This window comes from Rhynchophorus ferrugineus, unplaced genomic scaffold, assembly GCF_030347505.1.
Source record: "Rhynchophorus ferrugineus isolate W39M unplaced genomic scaffold, kcgeb_rfMv2 rfM4, whole genome shotgun sequence".
Lineage (NCBI taxonomy): Eukaryota > Metazoa > Arthropoda > Insecta > Coleoptera > Curculionidae > Rhynchophorus > Rhynchophorus ferrugineus.
This window is the reverse complement of record NW_027472583.1, coordinates 20,766,116-20,783,061: the sequence shown is the minus strand read 5'-3', so window position 1 is coordinate 20,783,061 and position 16,946 is coordinate 20,766,116.

The following is a 16,946-nucleotide window of genomic DNA, read 5'->3' as shown; positions in this document are numbered from 1 at the left end:
CGACTTTAAAAAAATTATTAAGGAACATATTAAAAAGTAAAAAATAATAAAAATTAGATATTTAACACAAAAGAAACATTTTAAAATAAAATTTCTACCTAATCATCGTTGTAATAACTAAATTAAAATAAAGAAATACCATATTTAACCTATATTATATACACACAATTTAGCTTAATACCCACCTAAACATATTTATCCATTTACAATATTATTTTAACTAGTATCCACTAATCAGTTTGAAGTCGATGCCGAGCCCAAACAATACAAAAATAAGAATATAAATTTGACATACCTAAAATTAAATTACGAACAGAACAAATCTAATTTGATTCTCAGCTCCGACTCGATTTCTAGTAATTGTTTAGTCTCCCATAACGTGTCTCCTAAATTGTTTGCTATTAATGTATCTTAAATAAATAACTGACAGTTAAGGTCGTAATCGTTCTTTATCAAGGGTGAGATAAAAGGAACACACAAAAGTGAGTTTTTCTTGAACAAATTTACCGCTAGTTGACCAATACTCTCCAAAATATTCTAAAAAGAAGAATGCTGCAACTCCTAGATGATCTTTAAACTAATATCGATCTTTTGTATAATTTATTATAACATCACATACCTCTAAAGCTGCTGCAGTGCACTTTGTTGCTGGAGAATTGCTCTTCTATTTCATTCATACACTCAATGCGATCATTTCTATTTCTGTATGCCCGCGACCCCTAACAGTGAAATATTTCCAAGAAAAAATATACATATATCATGTACAATACAGAAAAGGATAGCAGCAAAAATAAAGTTACGACGGAATTGGCAACAGAAAAGGACTGAAGAGAATAATAAATAAAAGAAAATTTAATAAAGCAATAAAAGAGCTGAAAGAATTAATCCAAAATGAACAAAACTAAGACATTTAAGAATACCTAGAAAACTTGACACCAACTGAGGCTACAGACTATTAGTTGTGGAAAGCAACAAAAAAGCTCAGGAGACCCCAGCTGGGCTTGAAGCAATAAAGAGAAGGCCGACATTTTCTCAAAACACTTAAAAAATATTTTTAAACCTTTCCAGTGTCAGCTACATAAAGACAACGAAACTAAAATTATTAGCTTTCTAGATTCGCCAATTCAAACGGAATTCCCACACGAGAAACTAACGATTAAAAAAGTTAAACAAACAATAATGAGAAAGATTCATATTAAAAAAGCTTCTGGTTCTGACTTAATTACTGGTAAAATTTTAAAATAACTATCAGAAAAGGGTATAAAACTATTAACATTTATATTTAATGCTATGCTACGAATTGTTTACTTCCCTAGCATCTGGAAAGCAGCTAAAATACTAATGACTCTTAAACCAGGAAAAATACCAGAAGATGTGATCTCCTACCGGCCTATAAATTTATTACCGATAATCTCGAAATTTTTCAAGAAACTGTACATCTAGAAGCTAAACTATATAATAGAAAAAAGAATAATTATTCCAGAACATCAGTTTGGCTTTCGCAATAAGCATGGGACTATAGAACAAGTGCTTAGATTTTTAAACAAAATAAACACTGACCTATATGCTAAAAGATATTGTTGGGCTGTTTTTCTAGATATATCTCAGACTTTTGACAACTTATGGCCCGGTGTGCCAGGTTAAAGTAAAAAAAATTCCTCATCCGAACTATCAGTTACTAAAATCGTAGAAATTTTATTGGAAATCAAGGCGATGAACATACCGAATTAAATCCCGTATATTCAAGAGTTCCGCAAGGTAGTGTACTGGATCCAGTACTGTATCTTTTGTATACGGCCTCTCTGCCTACCACAAAAATAACTGCTGTGGCAACATACGCAGACGATACAGCAATCTTAACATCCCATGAAGATCCAGTCACAGCATCAATAAACCTACAAACCGACCTGAAACCAATACAATTATGGTTGAAGACATGGCGCATTAAAGCCAAGGAAACAAAATCCACCAATGTAACGTTTACCCTGCGTAGAAGAACATGTCCACTAGTGAATATTAGTCAATAACCCCCCAATCAGAGCATGTAAAATATCGTGGTATGCACTTAGATCGACGCCTAACCTGGAAGAAGCACATACTCTATAAACGAAAACGACTCCAGTTTTGCGACCTTTTATAAGTACCTAATGGATAAATGCTGCGACGAGAGCAACTTGATGTAATCTTGAGTATTTGGCACGAAAACCGAATTGGAATTATGTGGTGCGCATTAGTGAAACTATTTCGTCGTGTAATATCCCTTTTTCGGCAAGTTTAGAAAGTGAACTAATCAGAATTATGATCCTGTAATCTGAAGTGTTTCACATGGCTGTATTTGGGAATAACAGCGGTAAGCGTATGTTTCTAATTTTGTTTTAATTATGCTTTAACATCAGGGTGGAGCTAATAATAATGGAAAGCTCGAAGAAGTTTTTCAGATGGGATGCCGGAGGTCTCTAGGAGAGACTATGCTCTTTAAGATCGTCGGGTAAAGGTTTTTAAAGGTCCAGCTCCATCCTTGGGTCCTTGATTGAAAGCAGGAATTGGGTGTTTTCTCATTTAGTGTTAGGAATTCCATAATTCTGTAAAAACCTTTTGTTTCCTGGAGAATAGCATATTATTTGCAAAGATCAATTCAGATTATTTTTACCCAAGATTAATTGTAAAAATATCTAAAGAGCGAAATATTCTAAAGAGTCAATATGAAAAATATATATTTGATTATATTATTGAGTTATATTTCGTATTTACAGAAATTGCGTTTTATTTCTCAGTGAAGACCAAAATCGTACTCAGTATATATTCTAATAAATCTGAAAATATTCCCAAACCAACAACAGAACCTCACCCTTGAAACACTTTTGTTCGAATTAACAGTTTGCACGCAAATATCATATGGACTCGGAGCGAGTTTTATTCACTGTTGATTTTCATTACGCAGATGTTTGTTTTAGACGGGTATATATTCGTTTATTTTAAAAACGCTATATCCAATTTCAATATAAATTTTTACCATTATCCCCTCTTTATCTTTGGAAAAATTCAATTGTTGATTTCAAGATAATTCTATTCAGTTAAATTTCTCTATATATTTAATCTATGGAAACAGAAATGCAAACATTCCTTCGCGCAAATTTTAAAAGTCGACATATCTTTATCGATTATTTAAAAATGATGATACTTGGGGTGAAAACTCCAAATCCCCATCTCTTAGAGTTTTCGTATAAATGACAAGGAATTACATAAAATGGCGATTTAGCAAATTTAACAGTTTTGAGTACGTCATATCTCGGAAATTAACAGAGATAAATCAAAAAGAGTCGTATTCTTAATTGAGGTATTTTTGAGTATAATAAATATGAAAAAGAACAGCTGACACTTTTTTTTCGCGAAAAAAACACAAAGAGGATAGTAGGAATTACCGAAAATCTCCAAAAACCACTGAAACAGAAGCCACTGAAGCAGTTTATAGAAAAATATGCTGCTATTTTTGTGACGAAAACCCCATATTCTTCTCTCTTACAGTTTTCGCGTAAATGTCAAAAAGTTTCAAAAGTGGCGATTGATAAAATAACTAAGAAAAACGTATCGTATGAATAGACTATAACTCGAAAACTATAAGATATAATTCAATTTCGCGACAGTTTTCGTATTCAGCATTCACAAGAGAACTTATTGAGTGAGTTTATGTGTGTGTGTAAATCCTTAGCTCCTAGACAATTTCAGTTTTAGCCGGAATAACAGACAGTTCAAATTTTAAATATTGGATAGCCTATAACTCGGGAAATATAAGAAATAATACCATTTTGCGAAGGTTTTCGTAATCAGCGTGCCGAATAGTAACAGGTAGGGCAAAAGTCCCGCTACCATTTTGATTGCGCGCCATCTTGGTCATGTGACGTTTAGCTCAGTTTCGCTTTATCCTGTGTTAATTGTGTTGTGTGGACGTCCAAATTTTATTACGGATAAATATACGCCACAAGAACGAGCAGAAATAGTGACAATATTTATTTAAATCAAAAGTTTACTTGAATAATCCCCAAACGATTTAACATCTTAAAGATAATGTTCTTCACGAAATTAAAGAAATTCAGCCTCAGATGTTGCAGGATGTTATGAAAAATGCCAAGTAAACTTTCTATGAAAACCAAATTTACTTATTTTTTCTTTGAGCAATGTTATAGGTAATCAAAATGATAACGGGACTTTTGCCCCGCGTTGTACTTAATATACATTATGAAATATGATAGAAATCGTTAATTCATCACAACAATTGCAGTTTCGGACAGAATACGAAAGTCGCAGCGGACGATTTTGTTCTCCAAAATACACGGATTAAGAATGCGACTTATCTTCATTAGTTTTTGAGATATGACTCATTGAATATTGATAAATTTGCTTAATCGCCGTTTTTCTTTCAATTTTTTTGACATTTACGCGAAAACTGTAAGAGATGAGGATTTGAGGTTTTCACCAAAAGAATAGAAGCATATTTTTATGTAAACTACCCGAGTTTCACTAGTTCCTGTCGGTTCGAATTCTTGTATAATTTCGACGTCCTCCCTTTCGTCAATTAAGCAGATTTATCAATTTTATATCCACCGTATCTCGGAAACTAATTGAGGCAATTCAAAAATGCCAGACGGACTCGGAGATTTAGCAAAATTACTAATTGTCAATTCGTGATATCTCGGAAACTCATCGGGGTAATTCAAAATGCGAAATGGTTTCTAAAAATCGGCGATTTAGCGAATTTATCAATTTTCTGTGCGTCCCATCTCGAAAAATAATGGAAACAATTTCAAATTCGTTTGCTGCTTTGTTTGATGTTGCATCACTAAAACAGGTATGCCTTTCAAAAGGGTTAAGCTTTGAAAATATGACCAAAAAATAGACTTTTTAAATTCAATTACCCATTTATCGATCAAATATAACTAATATAATAATATAATCAAAATAGCTAAGCAACCGTCTCGGTTAAAATCACATGGCTACCATATATCTGCCTAAAATATTTAAAGGTATTAACAATAAGGAAACGTATGTAAATATTTCGTGCTTTCTTGTATCTGACGATGAACAGTAGGCTTTATCCATTATTAGTAAAAGGGTAAAGCAATAAAGGCAAAATACTGTTCCAATATATTGGACCGAACTGTAAAAAAATGGAGGAAATAAGTAAGGATAAACTATTCTTTCTATCGACGCATTTTACCGAATCAGGGACGATGTAGATAGAGCAGCAATTTTATTGAACTTCCATAAAAACGGGGAAGGGTGGAATGATTGTTGACTAATATTTCGTGACATTTAAAATACTAGTTTTAAAGTGTTATTTTTTATATACATGTATTTATAGACATGAATTAGTAACTTCTATAACGTTATTCCATTTATTATATAGATCTAATTTCACCGCTACCACTAACATCCAATGTATTTGAAAAACTCCTGTTAAAAAGGTTAAAACCAATCACAAATAGAAAAAAATTTATATACAATTAAAATACAATAATCAGTCAATATCAAAAAAGAATATTTCACCTTTGTATGTTCAGTTCTTGAAACAGTCTACTTAGCACTTAACCTTGATGGCATTTTATACAAAATACCAAAGACTATGTAATCATAATCCAAAAGAAAAAATCTTGAGATGTCTCGTCTGTTTATTATACTGGAAAGGAAAATAAAGTGAGAGCCTTTTTAGGTGGAGTTTGGATAACGTATTTCCATTCAAATTTCAAACAAAGAATTATAAAAAATATGTGCAAAAATAAACTACCTAAATGTTAAAATCCAACGAATGCCTTTCATATAATTTATTTAAAAAGAAAACTTAAGATATTATTCAGGGTTGTCCCAGTATATTTTCCCAGCCTGCATTATTAAGTTATAAATATTATTTTAGTTTTTAGAGAAAATAATTTGTATATATGTGCTCTGATATAAAATCTATAGAAGTAAGAACATTGCATTCAAATAGAGGCAGGTTTTAATATACAGACTTTATCATTTTTTTCTATTCTATGGACATGTAGTCATTTGCGCCCTCTATCAAAATTTCCGCTGTCACTGTCATTATAATTTGAATAGACATTTTCAAATTGACGTTATAATTGAATGGTTGCCTATAGGTTTTCTTATTTCAAATAAATTGGTTCAATTTACGTTCTAAATACGTTAGAGTTTTCTTTAATTGGTAATTTTAAATTGATTCAATTTACATGTAGCAACCACTTTATTAATGTTTCAACAAGTTATAATAGTGTTTTTAATGAATCATATTGGGTATTTTGTGTTTGAAAATGATGAAGCGTAATAAACCCGAGTTTCTGCATCGATATGTGACAATGGATAAAACATGGCTCCATTATTTCACTCCGAAGTCCAATCGAGAGTCATCCGAGTGGACTGCGTATGATGATCCCGCTCCAAAGCGTGGAAAACGCAACAGCCAGCTGGCAAGGTTATGGCTTCTGTATTTTGGGATGCGCATGGTATAATTTTCATTGACTACCTTGAAAAAGAAAGGACCATCAACGGCGACAATTACATAGCGTTATTGAACGGTTTGAAGGACGAAATCGCCAAGAAATGGCCGCACTTGAAGAAAAAGAAAGTGTTAAAAGTGTCACAGTGTCACAAGTCAGTGAAAACGATGGCAAAAATCCATTAATTGGGTTTCGAATTGCTTCCTCATCCACCGCATTCTCCAGATCTGGCCCCCAGCGACTATTTCCTGCTCTCAGATATCAAAAGAACGCTCGCTGGGAAGAAATTTTCGTCGAATGAAGAGGTAATCGCCGAAACTGTGGCCTGTTTTGAAGCAAAGGACAAATCGTACTACAAAAATGGTATCGAAAAGTTGGAGGGTCGCTATAAGTCAGTGTATCACCCTTGAAGGGAATCATGTTAAATAAAAAAAAAATTTTGTCATAAAAATATGTTTTACTATGGTAGGCCGGGGACTTCTCAATTGGCCTCATACAAGCAAGTGCAACAGAACAGTGGTAATAAATTTATTTTTAAATTACTATTACAATCTCACACAAAGCATATCCAATGTAAGATGTAATTAAAAAAAGATAGGTAATGTACCATATAAATGTCGAGGAACTTTATTCGGAACCCACCATAAAGCCTAAATTAAATCCAAATAAACCTTACCTGATAAGAAAGGGATTCTAAAATAAAATTTCAAAAAATATCATTCCTCCAAGGCCAGGTACTAATAAAGCAGCCCTAGTTTACAATTCAACACAAGTGTAATATTTAATGAGGTTTGAATTAATAAAGAGGTTATTAAAACATTCTTTTAAAATATCAAAAAGATACCTAATTTATTCTTTATTCATCGCAAACTGGTAAAAAAATTAACAGTATAAATTGAAATTCAATTATTGAGGCACACGAATCTTAATCACTCCTGACTCAAAATTTAAACTTCTTAAGTGTATTTTTAGCCCGAATATTAACCAGATATCAATGAATTAATGCCAATTTGGTATTCCGAAGAATTATTTAATACCATATTGGCATTAATTCATTGATATAATAGTAATAATGGTTATATATATATATATATATATATATATATATATATATATATATATATATGATGTTGCCTTTAAATTTCGTTCGTATATTTTGGAAAAGAAACGCAGGAGAAAAAGTAGAAAACGTGAAAATCAATTAAAGTGAAAGAATGTTTTTTTTTATCTTGTCAAGGTTGAACCCCCGAGGAATGGTTGGAATTCGTAATATTTATATGAAATTATACAAAAGGGTTGTACTAAAAAATAATTCTTTGTTATATAAACGAAAAAAATTGCTTCTGTTTATTTCCTTCTAACGACTCATAAGTCCTTTTGATGTAGTGAACATTTTTTTAAATTCCGTAAAAATACAGAACTAGTTTACAAACAGAAGAAGAAATATCATACATATCATAGACATCATACACATGCAAGGGTTGCTACTTAAATTTGGGGCCTAAAAATAAAAATACTGTAGTTTATTCACGATAATCATTTTATTGTTTTTCGAAGTATTCTAGATATTCATGTGCTTGAACCAATACTTTTTCCATTCTCTGGCTGAGGAACCTCCAGAACATGGGTTTTAAATGTATCAACGGGTTCTTCAGGCGTGGAAAAGTGGGACACGCAATTTATTCTTGATATACGAGAATTAAAAAGACATTTGGTACCAAAACAAATCTATACGGAGGATGACCCATCAGTTCAATACTTTATTGAGTCAACTAGGTGGTTGTTTGAACCGATGTGTGATAGCCTGCGTTGTCATGATGAGTAAGAGGCCTGCGTTGTCTCTTCTTTTTCGTATTTCATGAACCACTTCTGGTAATAAATAGTTGCATAGCTTCGGAATTCTCCGTTCTACTCATGTTCATTTATTTCGAAAAACCCAAATATTGGATTTGACTGGTCTGACAAACCGTTCTGAAGAAGGTTGTGGTTAAAAAGATTTAACATTCAATTGGAAATGTCGGAATGAGTCTAACAACACTTAGTATTAAAAAGGCTGAAAATATAATTAATAATCCGTGAAATAATTTATCCTAGCGTTGAGCAGAATAAATTATTTCTAATCATTTTGTATTTCAGATTGCCTCTCTGAATTTCAAGAGACTTATTGCACTAAATTAATTTATAGATTCAATTCCTGAACTGATAATGCGGAAAGTTATCGAAATACGCTCCCACTATTGTTATCAATTCTTATTTTTAAAATGCCGACCAAATTCGTACAAATGATGTAAAAAGTGTTAAAATCCGAAATGGGGTTTGTCCAACAGTAATTGGCGTTCAACATAGCGACATGAAAACTGAGTTATTTCTGATCAAGCTGATTTACAATTAAACTACTACATTAAATACTTCCTGGTAGTACACCATCATGTTTCTGTAGCCAAAATTGGCTCCCTGGATTTTACTTTAACCCCATTTTATCTCTCTTTATACAGTACATTGTAGAATGAGCGGTGTTGAATTCAGCCATACTTATACAAAATTATCACGGGAATTTTTTATAACAAAATGTGTTGAAGGCAAATAGGAAATAAAATTGCACTCTCTCATTGAATAAAAAATTGCAATAAAAAATTAACTGTGTTCAAGTTTTACACAAAATAAGATCTAACATTGTCTTTCGCACATTTCGTTTTATCTTAGTTTTATCATATTTATTTTAATGATTGTCCTAATTGAATTATTCATTATTTGCCATCACTTTATAGTGGTAAAAATAAATCACACGAACTACTTATGCGACTTCTGGATGGATGAAGTTTATAAAACAGTGAGTGGTTTTTTCGATGTTAGCATAATTTGATATAATTATTTCAGAAGAAACTGTCAGGAAAGTATCCATAGATAGCTTAGAGCTGTGAAATATGATTTTTAATTCACGTAGGACATTTCTTCGTAGAGTCTTAGGTAATACAGAATTTAAATGGTGTAGAGGTAACCTACGAAAAGGTCTAATGGAACTTTCAGACATTGCTTTTAAAGGAATACAATTTTTAAAAGCACATAAATCAAGGAAGATTTGTTATTTCAAATTTTGTATTTAGATGAGACATGGATATTTCCTGTTTTGTAATTATTTTAAATGCATTAGGAAGGATTCAGTGATTAATTTGATTGGTATACACAGGTAGTAACAGAAGAACCAAAAAATACAGTAATATCAAAATGACTTGACACAGAAACACCATCGAAGGAAACAAGAACTAAACGTAAAAAGGTAAATATGCTCTCTAACGAAAGTAAAGTAAATTACTTGAATATACAAGTCTAATTAGGTGGATTAGGCCTCCAGGGGATACGCACCACATAAAAAAACGCCCCTATAACTGTACCTCAGGGGTGGTATGGAAAAGAGTTTAATGTAAATATAATAAAACAACTCTAACCTATAAACTATCGTGGCTGTATAATTAACTGTAGCTTAAATTATTCGATAATAAATGCATTAGATATACTATAATGTTACAAGAAATTATATTTGATAACATTTTTGTCATCATTATTTTATTTAGACTTCAATTTCGTTATATGCCAAAGCCAAAATAAACTAGAACTCAGAGTTGATGCGGCAACATCGTAACGTTTTGACACAATAAATTGAGTTGAGTTGACTCTACTATTGTCAGATAGAATTCTATGAAAATATGTAAATTAATTTTGCAGTATTTCATTTTTTTCTCATTCAACCGATGCACTAAGTGAAGTAAATAAAAGAAAGTCTAACTAAAGGAGAATAAATAATCAATGTATATAAATAACTTCGCGTAGTTTCTCTTTTGGAATGTCAAATTAAACAGAAAAGAACAAATTTTATAATAAAACTAAATAAAATTTGAAGAAATTAGGCCTCAAATAAGTTATGATATTATAAACGACGTAAGATAAATGAGACGACTTGTTCTACAACTATTAAAAACCATGTACAGAACTATATAATAATTATTTTATATCATATCAAAAAATAATAATAATAAATAAATTATATAGATATGAATATATTCACTAATTGCCTAATTTAAAATTGACCCTTTTTCCAAAATCGTTTTAATTATTACACACAAGGTTATGTAAATTTGTTTCTTCAGCAAATTAAATACTGAACATATATGATAAATTTACACAAGCTGCACGTCCAGTGGAGCAAGTATAGTAATCAACTTCCTCGTTAATTATATGCTTATATCAAGTGATTAAATAATCATGGCACAATGAACTAAATCTCAGGGCATTAATCAGTTCCATATATCAATAACCTAACTGACAGGCTAGTAATATGTTCTAAACTGTCTAATTTATATATTTTATACTCTATATTGTAAAATGTATTCGTTGCGTCTTCATATGTGAAGACTTTGTTATTATATGTCAGTTAGACGCTGATTGGCAATATTTCTATCCGTGGTTTGCAAGGAAGTTCTGATGTCCTTGACATAGTCAGATTTAAGGTTTAATATCTATATAGAAGAAAGTTATTTTAAGTTGATTTTAACAAACTTAGTAAGAGAAGACTGCAGGGAACTCATAAAAAAGTAGTATATGATAGGCTATTTGAGCCAATGTGTACTTCAATAAACTGCAATGATTAATGTAATTAATTTAAAAATAAAATATTTAGATTTAGTTGGATTATCTAGCACCTGTTCAAAGTTTACAGGCTTATATTTTGTTGATAAGTAAATTTAACTATATTGTTTCTCTTTGAACAATTCAATTCGAACAAAACAATTCAATAAGATGCCATTACAATTATTAATATTTTAGGAAAATTAGTTTTTCGGCAATTTTGTCCTTCAAACGGTCCAATAAAACTATGTAATAGTCGCTGTTGATGGTCCTTCTTTTTTCAAATTAGTCAATATGTAATTAAATTGGCAATAAAGCTCATAAATAATTAAGAAACAACTAGGGCTAACTAAAAAAACCTATAGATTTAATTCTAGTAGTGCCATCTATGTGTCAGTCTGGGGACTTTGAATTGACCTGTTTCGCTTTTTCACATCACTAATGTACTTTAAATGTTCCTTGTTTGTATGGATTCTTCTATGAATCAGTACAAACCCCTTACATATTCTTATCAAATGCACGTGCTTACACGTCATATTTTCTAATAACCACACGAACTATGGTATTAATATTGAGTATTAAGTAAGTGATAACATAATCATAGAATTAACAAATAATAAATATAACCAAATCTACCATAGTAAAATACATTTTTATGATAAAATTATTTTTTTTAAATAATTCCCTTCAAGGGTGATATACTGACTATAGCGACCCTTCAATTTTTAGATACCATTTTTGCAGTACGATTTGTCCTTGGCTTCAAAATAGGCCTCAGTTTTGGCGATCACCTCTTAATTCGACAAAAATTTCTTCCCAGCGAGCATTCTTTTGAGATCTGAGAACAGGAAATAGTCACAATAGGGACCACATCTGGAGAACACAATTTTTGCCATCACTTTCACTGACTTGTGACACGGTGCATTGTCTTGGTGAAGCGGCACTTTCTTTTTCCTCAAATGCGGCCGTTTTTCAGCGATTTCGCCCTTCAAACAGTCGAATAACGCTATGTAATAGTCGCTGCTGATGGTCCTTCCTCTTTCAAGGTAGTCATTATGTAATTAAATTGGTAATAAAGTTTATAAATAATTAAGAAAAGAATTTATATATTTAGAGTTCTTAACAAAATCACAATAAAATTAAGAAAGTTAGATATTACTTTTTTAACCTTATGAACGGCACTATCTCTGTTATCCTCGCTTGTAAGTTATTTCTATATTGATCCTACGTGGATTATAACATTGATAAATCTTAACGCTTTTTAACGAGTGAGAAGATCATTACATAAAAGTAGGCCTAGATATTGGAGTTTAATGCCTGTTAAAACGTTATCAGTCAATTTTTTATTATGTTACTTGATTCAGAATTTTATGGTTCGTTATTTATAGTTTTTCAAGCCATAAACTCCTTTATGTGTTTATATACACTTGCATTATTTCAGCATATTTTGCAAATCAAGACTTATGATTTCTGAAATATATTTGCTTCTTACGTTTATTACTCTGAAGTCTAGCTGTAAGGTTTATATTATTCATGAAATTAAATTACCCTTATATTCTATATACTTAAAGTATCTTTCTATGATTCCGTTCAGTTGAAATAATTAAGACGTATGGACAAGATAACTGGAATAAAGTCTAGATAATAATGCAAACGTAAATAATGCAACGCAAATTACTCAGTTTACATGCTAAGTCCTGTTGGTTATATTTCAGTGTATTTTACGAGTAGTGGCTATTTCTGGACAATCGCTACCGGTATTCGGTAAACTTCGGTAGTTTCCGCCTGATTTTGTTAAAGTTGCTGAACGTTGCTATTTACAAATCAATCGAGAGGTAGGATCCAACGTACTGCAAGAATCATTTTGAATTTCACGCTGGCATTAGTAGGAGCTCAATAAGGTTAAGAATTTCAGTACGATTTTGGTAACTGATAGTCCGGATGAGGGACAAGTTTCTTTAGTTTAATCTGCAAGCCCGGCAGTAATAGATAAATGATTGATTTGTGAATATTGTCAAAAAGGCTATTATAACACTTTTAATCTGAACAGACATATGAGGACATTCCATCTAGATGCGTATCGATTTAATTTTTTGCAAATTGGACTCTATTCCATACCAAAAACATTATATCTTAGGCATAGTTGACCCTGCGAAAATAAAAGTATAAATAAATATGACTTGATGTCATTTATGTGACTATATCTCATCAAAATCACAGCTCATTGATCATATTATCAATCGACAGCTTTAAAATTAAACAACAGACATTACAACTTGTCCTATTTTGGCAAAAATATTACTACATCTAAATTTGAGCGTAATCGATTTGGAATTCATAAACAATATTCAGCTATCCAATTGAATTCTAGAGATACAAAATATAAAAGTAATCCTACAAGTGTTGAAGCATGGGTAAAGGCGGTGAAAAATACAGGATATATGTTATATATGACACAATCTTAGTTTCTGGGTACCTATCCTACTTTAAAGAAACAAGATTTTATATTAATGATAGCTCTTCAGCTATTCGAAAATTTTCGAATAATTTACAAGAACAATAACTCTGGTTTGCTGTTTTAGTGTATAAATAATAATAATAAAAATAACAAAAGTTGCTTCACTCAAAATGCTATAATTCACAAACTAATGATCCAACAGCTGTCATTTATACACGCATATTTTGTGGTTTAGGGCTAACTAAAAAACATATGGATTTCATACTAGTAGCACCATCTATGTGTCAGGCTGGGGACTTTCAATTGAGCTGTTAGGATTTCGATACGCTGCAGGCCGTGCGGACAAATGAAGGTACCGCACGTAATTAAATTCAGTTTTTCGTCGCAAAGTCCAACTAAATTCAATTATTTGTTTAAAAATAGGCTAATAGTGATATAATTTCTAGGATTAACTAGAAGGAAAAAAAACACATGGAAAGTTATTAAAAATAAACCGTATCTGAAGTACCTAAAATACCCCGCTCGATCATATAGCCCTTCTAAATCTAATCTTCTAAGTCTAAATTTGAAATGAAATATAGGTGTTTTAATTACGAGTCAACACTATTCTTTCATACAAAGTAAAACCATAACAAAATTTTAATATTTTTAAAAATTTTATAAATTTTAAAAACAAACAAGCACAATTTACTGAAAATATTTTTTTACTTTGTACGATAGCAACTCTTACTCATATTATTTTTTTTTGTTTTCTTTTTGGTTTCAATCTACTAGAAAGGTTGCAATTGTTAATTAATTTTCTAACTTTTCTCTTTTATGTTTTCTTTATTTATCAATAAATATAAATAGTCTGTTCAAAGTTATTTTGTACATACGTCGTTTAAATTTGTGACATCAAAATGTCGCAATGTTGCCGCATCTACTTTGAGTTTTAGTTCAGTTAGGCTTTGACATACAACAACATTCTAATCAATATAAAATAATTGAACAAAAATGTTATCTGATATAATTTATTTTTACATTATAGTGCATCTCAAAACTACAGTTAATTATACAGCCACAACACTTTATAGGTTAGAGTTATAGCCTCTTATAACTATTGCTTTCAAGAATATTGCATACGTATGACCACCGGATGACTTTGACAGGCTCATTCGCTTACGTGTTCGAACTCATCAAACAGTATTGTGTCTCGTTTCAACTCGAATAAAATAAGAAGAAAAATATTGTCTGATTCTAAAACGAATTTACAAATTGCGGCAGCAATACATTAAACATCTTAATGACGTATATACAAAAAAACTTTGAATAGACTATAGTTATTATATTGATAGTAAAACATGTTTGATTACTGTTTATTTCTATTTTTTGTATGGACGAAGTATTATTTGTCAAACATCTAAACTATAATTTATTATCTGTAAATTATTTAACTTATTATTGTTGCATTAGCAAGGGGTGATATGACGTTTACTTTCATGATGTAGAGTAGGGGTGTTGGCTACCCCAAAAAAATCTATATTTCGATATATCAATATTTAAAAAAATATCGATATATCAGAAGAAAAAAATATCGAAATTTTTTGCAATAAATATAAAAAATATCGATATTTTACAAAAAATATCGATATTCTTAAGAAAAAATAAAAATAAAGAAATATTAAATTAAAAAATTAAAGTTTATTAAATTAATAAATTAAAACTTTAAAATTAAGCACCAAAATTCGCCACACCTTTAAAATTTAAAGGTTTTTTTGTTAAATTACATTTAATATATTCTGAAAAAATATTTAAAATTATCGGCTAAAGAAATAACGATATTTCTTTCAGAAAATATCGATATTTTTTCTGCATCCCTAATGTAGAGTGTGACATATTGAGTGATTGAAAATTAGTGGAAAATTATCGAATGAAACAATGAATAATTTATGATGGCTTCTGAAGATACATTGGGGGCTACTGGAATTTATTGTGATTTAAGTAACAAAATAGTCACTTACTGTCAACAAGGAAAAAGTTTGTTTCCACCATAAATTCACTCAAAGCTTATATTTGGAAATTACTCTGGAAATGAATCCCATTAAAGACTGTTATCACGCGCGTAAAAATCTTCATAATCAACTAGGTGAAAGATTTTTAATTATAACTTGAGGTATAAAATACAGATCATAGGATATCGTAGCAAAAACGTCGTCAGCTTTTGGGTGGACCAACAAGCTTGCAATTTTCACTCAATGAGATACAGGGGAATATACCGATTTTAACAAGACGTATTAATCTACGCCTTCCTAATTCTTTCCGAAATTCCACTACTCTCAATTTTCGGACGTGAAATTCAAATACTAAAATATATTCTAAAAGAAATAGATTTTTGTCACACGGTGAAAAATTCTTTTGAAGAAAAAAGAAAGCCCTTTTGATAAGGTTAATTGATATTTGATTTTATTTGTCCTAATATACCTAAATATATTTGTATAACGTTAATGCAGTATAACCCTAAAAGAAGCAACTCTACAATGTTTTACCTTCTAAAAGTGTCTGCTTATTTTAATATAAATTCAAGCGCCAGTAAATACCGTTTAATTACATGTAAAATAGAAACAAAACAGTTAGAAATGCTATATTCTGAAACACTTAATCAACATTATTTCTGTTAGTTCTGTTTTAAAATCCACTTAATTTTAATTAAAGAAGTTCTCTTTCATCTTAACTAAAATAATTATATTTTATTACTAGTCCTCTTAGAATAATTTCTCGGTATTTTTCATCTTCCTCGCATTTTATTTAAATTATCTCGGTCTAGACTTACAAAGCTAAAATATCATCTTCGACATCTCTTGCATTGTCTAGTGAACCCTCATTATTATCTAAAATAATAAGATTTAAAAATAACTTTATGAATGAATCCCTATATTAAATTGAAATATTTTATGGTAGAAAACTTAAAAATGCATCGTCAATTATATATTTTTATAGAAACAATAATAAAATATATAAAGAAATATACTCGCTCTTTTAATGTAAAATAAATCATTAATCACACATTCTCTGAGAAAAAATGGCCATTTAATAATTGATAATGTAAAGGTTCGTATTAATACTACTTACTACGAATAAACTAGGCTTAATAATCCCACATTTTTATAATAAATGAATAAGTTGCATACATCATATTGTCAAGAAATATTTTTGAAATTCAACCATGTTTAGATAACCCATAATACACATGCCCACGGCGACATCTTTGGATGTTTAATATTTCGAATACGAGATGGCGCAACCTACAACATGATACAATTATTTCTTTTAAAATGCTCCGTTGCCATTTTCATGTTTTAAGATTTTATTCCAATGATAAAATGCTTGATCAAGAT